At 43.1% G+C, this 5868-nt stretch overlaps 1 pseudogene; it reads right to left on the minus strand.

The window, feature by feature from the left end:
- Positions 1 to 432: 432 nt before the first annotated feature.
- On the minus strand, positions 433 to 1246 carry LOC101089446 (annotated as a pseudogene).
- Positions 1247 to 5868: the final 4622 nt, after the last annotated feature.

Raw genomic sequence — 5868 nt, forward strand, 5'->3', positions numbered from 1 at the left:
GGGAGAGAGAGAGAGAGAGAGAGAGAGAGGGAGAGGGAGAGGGGGAGGGAGGGAGAAAGAGAGAGAGAGAGGGAGAGAGAGAATCCCTAGCACACTCTGCATTGCAAGGGCAGAGTCTGATATGGGACTTGAACCCACAAACCATGAGACCATGACCTGAGCTGAAACCAAGAGTTGGATGCTTAACTGACCGAGCCACCCAGATGCCCCAAAAGTGATTAAAAAAAAATTTTTTTTTTAAGAAAGAGGGAGTGCGCATGAGTAACATGCTTTTAATGACTCTTTGCATTGTGCTCACATTCCCTTAAATGTTGTTCCCAGAGATGCTCAGACTCAAGCCCAACTGGAATCTCTAGGGAGAGGCAGATACTGGTGAAAAAGACACAGGAGTTGGGATGGGAAATGCGGCAAAAGGAGAAAGCAGTCATCCAGTTAGAGATCAGCCCTCAGTTTCAAGGCCAGCTTCGGGCATGCTGGCCTCAGGCTGGAGCTGGGGTCAGAAGGAGAGGCAGCTGCAGGGAAGCTATCATTTAGGTCAGGCAGAAGCTGGTCCAGCATCCTTTGTGTACAGAGATGTTCCTCTGTGGTGCATATTGGCGTATCTTGTAAATCATCACTTGTCTTCGCTAGTTTGGCACACTCAGCACAGGTCTTTGCCTGCTTAAGTTTATCAGTAAGATTCTTTATCTCTTCTTCATATTTGTCTCCATTCTGAGAGTACTTTTCTGCAGCAGCTCTCAGACACCAGGTTCTGCTCCATCAGGTCTGATGTCCTCCTCCATCTTCCAGCAGCTCTGAACTCTGCCAGTTCACTTCACTCCTCTGTGCGTTCCAGGTCCTCCCTCAGTGATCACCAGCTTCCGGGCCACTCCTTCATACATCCGATCTGCCTCTTGTGCAGTGTGCTCTGCTTGTCCGAATTGGGTTTTCTGGAGTTCCATCTTTGCTTCATCTTTTAAGGCTCCATTTTCAATAGCCTTCATACCTGTCTTGTTCTCAGTAGTGGGTTTCTGGGCTTCCTCCAGCTTTTGCAGGGCAGTGGCCAGGTGCTCCTGGGCAGGGTCCATCTCTTCCTCAACCAGCTGGATCCTGCGGTTTTAGGAGACCACCTCGGCCTCAGCTTGCTCCCAGACTCACCTTTCCCCTTCACTTCCTGCTCCAGGGGCTCGGCCCTTTCCTCTGCACCACTGGCCTGCTGCTGCAGAACCAGCATCTTCACTGCCTCGATAGCAGTGGTCCTGGCCATGGTGCCCACCCAGCTGCTGCCAGCACTCGGCTTCCTGCAGCCACATCTCTATCTCTCTTTCTTAGATTTTATTTTTGGGGCACCTGGGTGGCTCAGTCGGTTGAACGTCTGACTTTGGCTCAGGTCATGATCTCACGGTTTGTGGGTTCGAGCCCCGTGTCGGGGTCTGTGCTGACAGCTCAGGGCCTGGAGCCTGCTTTGGATTCTGTGTCTCCCTCTCTCTGCTCCTCCCCTGCTCATACTCTGTATCTCTCTCTCTCTCTCTCTCTCTCTCTCTCTCTCTCTCTCTCTCTCTCCATCCCCCCCCCCAAAAAAAAAAACATTAAAAAAATAAAGATTTTATTTTTAAGTAGTTTCTGCACCCAACACGTGACTCAAACCCACAACCCCCAGATCAAGAGCTGCATGCTCTGCTGACTGAGCCATCCAGGTGCCCCTACAGCTGCTTCTCTTTAATGTTTTTTGGTTATATGAGACAGAAAGCTTCAAACCAGCTTAACAAAAAAATGGGAATTTACTGGCTCATTGATGGCTCCAGAGAACTGCCTTTAGGTAGTGCTGAGTTCAGGGGCTTAATAGCATCATCCAGACTCGGAATCTGTCCATCTCTCAGCTTGCATTTCCTCTGGATTGACATAATTCAGGCATAGCTTTCTTCTTGGTGACAAAATGGCCATGCAGAGATCCAGCTTTCTTAGTCACTCAGTGAAGGAAGGTTCCCTTTTCCAGTCACTGTGGTACTCGAATGAGTCTCACTGGTGGACATGGGCTGTGTGTCCCTTCCTGAAACATTCTGCCTAGGAACATAGAAGGTGGGAATGGCCATGTTTACCTTGATCACCCACTTTTGGAGGGATAGGGACAGACTTACATAAGCCAAGAGGGAGCATATTATTAGCCCAAAGGAAAATTAAAGTTCTGCTACAAAAAAATTTAGATGTCTATTATAGTTTTAATTTTGCTAAAGATGTTTTCTGATAAAAAGAAAAAATATTACGTTGTCACATTTAAGTTTTTCTGTAATTTCTTGACTAACTTTAAGACTTAAAAAGCCACAGGATCAACAAAATTACTTTTTATTTTCTTCAATTTTTTATGGTTTATATTTTTGTATGTATCTTTTTTTTTTTAATTTTTTTTTCAACGTTTATTTATTTTTTTGGGACAGAGAGAGACAGAGCATGAACGGGGGAGGGTCAGAGAGAGAGGGAGACACAGAATCGGAAACAGGCTCCAGGCTCTGAGCCGTCAGCCCAGAGCCTGACGCGGGGCTCGAACTCACGGACCACGAGATCGTGACCTGGCTGAAGTCGGATGCTTAACCGACTGTGCCACCCAGGCGCCCCTATTTTTGTATGTATCTTTTAAGTAAATTAGAACTATATAGAGTTAAAAGTCAAATAAATTACTAAAAATTTTAGTAATATTTATCACTGAAACTGATTTGAGTTATCACCTTCACAACATAAATTTTAGTGAACACTACTTTCTATTTCTAAGCCTCTTATTGACTTTTTAATGTCTGTTTTTTAAAGATTTTATTTTTAAGTAATCTCTAAACCTAATTTGGGGCTTGAACTTAAAACCCCAAGAGATCAAGAGTTGCAGGTTCCATGACAAAGCCAGCCAGGTGCCCCTTTTCTGTGTATTCTTATGCCAGCGCTATAGTATTTTAGTTACTGTAGCTATGTAATAGGCTTTGTTATTTGGTGGGGCAAATAAATGGCAGGTAGCTTGAATGACGGGGGATAGGAAGACCTGGAGTCAAGAGTTTTACCTACCACAGTAGAGCCTGTTTTTACCCAGAAGAGGCTGCCTGTGCATGTGGGCTCTCCTGGAGCTGAGGTTAAGGAGTATTGAAAGGGAAGAGAGATTAAGAAAGCAGGGTTATAGGGCCATGGAACCCAAACGTTGCTACTGCTTTAAAATATGGTAGTGCCTGTGTATTACCAGGCACTAGAGAAGATGTGGTCTTCTCTATTTGGAGCTCAAGGCAATTTATTATGTAGGCAGTTGCTTTTTAGAACATTCTTTTTTTTTTTTTTTTTTTTTTCTGACTTGTTTTTGACATCTCCAAGTTAGGCTATTGATGCCACTCATGCTTGAGAGAGTGAAACCAGTTCCACGTTAGCACTTAATGAGCTTGTTGCTTCCAGGACTATTTACCAGGGAGAGAGGGTGGTACCTAACACTGAGAAATGACAGCCAACGGTTACATAAGCCTGTCATGAGGGCTACTGGAAACATTCAGGGAACAAAGGGGCCCCCTGCCCTCCTGATAACATCACTTAAGTGATGTCCTTTTTATCCTGTTGTAAGGCTTATTCTGTCTCTACTGCAGTTCAGAAGGGAATCTTAGAAGGGGTATTATGCTTCTCTTTAGCCATCAAATGTTTATTAAACTTAAAAAAATATGTTTGTTTTTGAGAGAGAGAGCATGCATGCGTAGGGGAAGGGCAGAGAGAAAAGGAGACAGAGGATCCGAAGCAGGCTCCACGATGTAAGCGCATAGCTCGACATGGAGCTTGAACCCAGGAACCAAACTGAGATCATGACTTGAGCTGAGGTTGGATGCCCATCCGCCTGAGCCAGCCAGGCACCCCAAATGTTTATTAAACTCTTAATATTTGCTGGGCATTGTGCTTGAGAATTTTAATATAAATAAAATATTATTCCCTTTTTAAAGGGTCCACTGTCAGGTCCAGTAGTTCTTAGTTCCTTGCATTTGCATTCTCAAAATTTAGGCTCCCACTCTGAGGACTTAAGGCACTTGACATTGCCCCTTGTGGTCCATTTAGAGGTTAGAATAAATTGCCTTCCATGTTTAAACAGATTGTATAACTTGTAGGGTTCCCACTTATGCCCACTTTGTGGAAGGAAATAGCCCACCACCCCACCCTCCACCATATCTCCTTCTGTTACCCCAGGCCTGACTCTGTTGGTAAGCATGCAGTATTAGGCTCTTTTTAAAAAATTGCTACTCATGATAGAATATATTGCTTTATTTTTCAAACTCAATGTGCCCCTTTTGCTAATGTTGACATGACAGGATTTTCTTACCCTGGACATGTTAAATCTGGACTCTTCCAAGCCTGAGCTTTACCTTATAAAGCTCCATTGTTGTATTTTTGGAATTCAAGGTAGTTATGATTATATTTTATTCAATTCCTATGAAATTCTGTTGTTAACAGGGACATTCTGGTGGGTCAGAAGATGAACTTGTAGCTACGTCAAAACCATTTCACTCTCAACAAAAGCAAAGATACAGTGGCTCTGGGTGCTTCTCAGTAGCCAGGGATATGCTTCTTTCTTCATTGATCCTATTAAGTGACCAGATCCTGTCTTTTGGGGTAAAAAATATCCATGTAATTATATGCTCTAATTTATCATTCAGTGATCATATTAGTTATGTCGCCTTCTTGCATTCCGTCATCTGAGCCCCCCCTGAGCTGTGAGGCTATTACCCTCTCAGGAAGGCACTGACTTACTCATCAAGGGGGACTACTTCCTCTCCATTCTGCTCTGTCTCCCTGGAAGCCTTCCAACAGGACATCAACATTTACAAATTGATTTGTACTACCTTGGCCAGAATGTAATTCTAATTCCAGTTTCATCTCCTGTAGGCCTTCTACAAAATTCCAACTATTCCTGTCTGAGTTTCCCTTTCTTGTAGTCCAATAGTTGCCCCTCAGTTTTATTTATTCGCTGATTTTTTGACAAAAATCTACCTTTTGTCAATCTTCTTTATCCTTCAAGGGCCCTATTTATTTTCTAGCTCTTCCAAGAGGCTTACCTGAATACTCAAGCTGACTTCAAAGTCACAGTCACTTATATGTTACTAATTTGGTACTTAATTATTAAACACCTTCTATCACAGTGTAGCGGTTAAGGTCATAGGCCTTAGGGATAGTTCTCTGGGTTTTTGAGCTGCTTAAATTTGGGCAAGTTATTTACCACTTCTAGGTTTCAATTTCTCCATTGGCTTGGTAAAACAGGGCTAAGAATGACCTTTCCTGGTATCACAGCAGAGTCCATCTAGTGTTCTGTATGTAGTAGATGCTCAAGAAGTAAGGAGGAAGTGCTTGAAGCTTCTTTTTGACAATGATGGGTTTGCTTTAGAAAATAGTTTCCTGGGACACCTGGGTGGCTCAGTGGGTTAAGCATCCTACTTTGGCTCAGGTCATGCTCTCACATTCTGTGAGTTCGAGTGCTGACAGCTCAGAGACTGGAGCCTGCTTCGGATTCTGTCTCTCTGCCCCTCCCCCACTTGTGCTCTGTCCCTGTCTCTTTCTCTCAAAAATAAATAGACGTTAAAAAAAAAAAGTTTCTTAAAAAAAAGTAGTTTCCTTCTGCAAAATTTCTCATGTATGTTGAATAAAAGTGGTCTATAGGCAAAAATCTTTTTGAATTCTTAGATTAAGGATTATGGACTAATGCATTATGGTCTCAAATTTTCTGAATTAACAATGTGATGAAATTAACTCAATCTCATTGGAGCTCAAAACAGGGTGATAACATTTGTCATATACTTCCCTGACAGGTGTCAAAAGAATGCATAACACATTAACAAAAGAGTGTGGCCATATGTAAATTACTGAAACATTGAGAGTTTCTGGCCTTTC

The sequence above is a fragment of the Felis catus genome, chromosome B3, assembly GCF_018350175.1.
Source record: "Felis catus isolate Fca126 chromosome B3, F.catus_Fca126_mat1.0, whole genome shotgun sequence".
Classification (NCBI taxonomy): Eukaryota; Metazoa; Chordata; class Mammalia; order Carnivora; family Felidae; genus Felis; species Felis catus.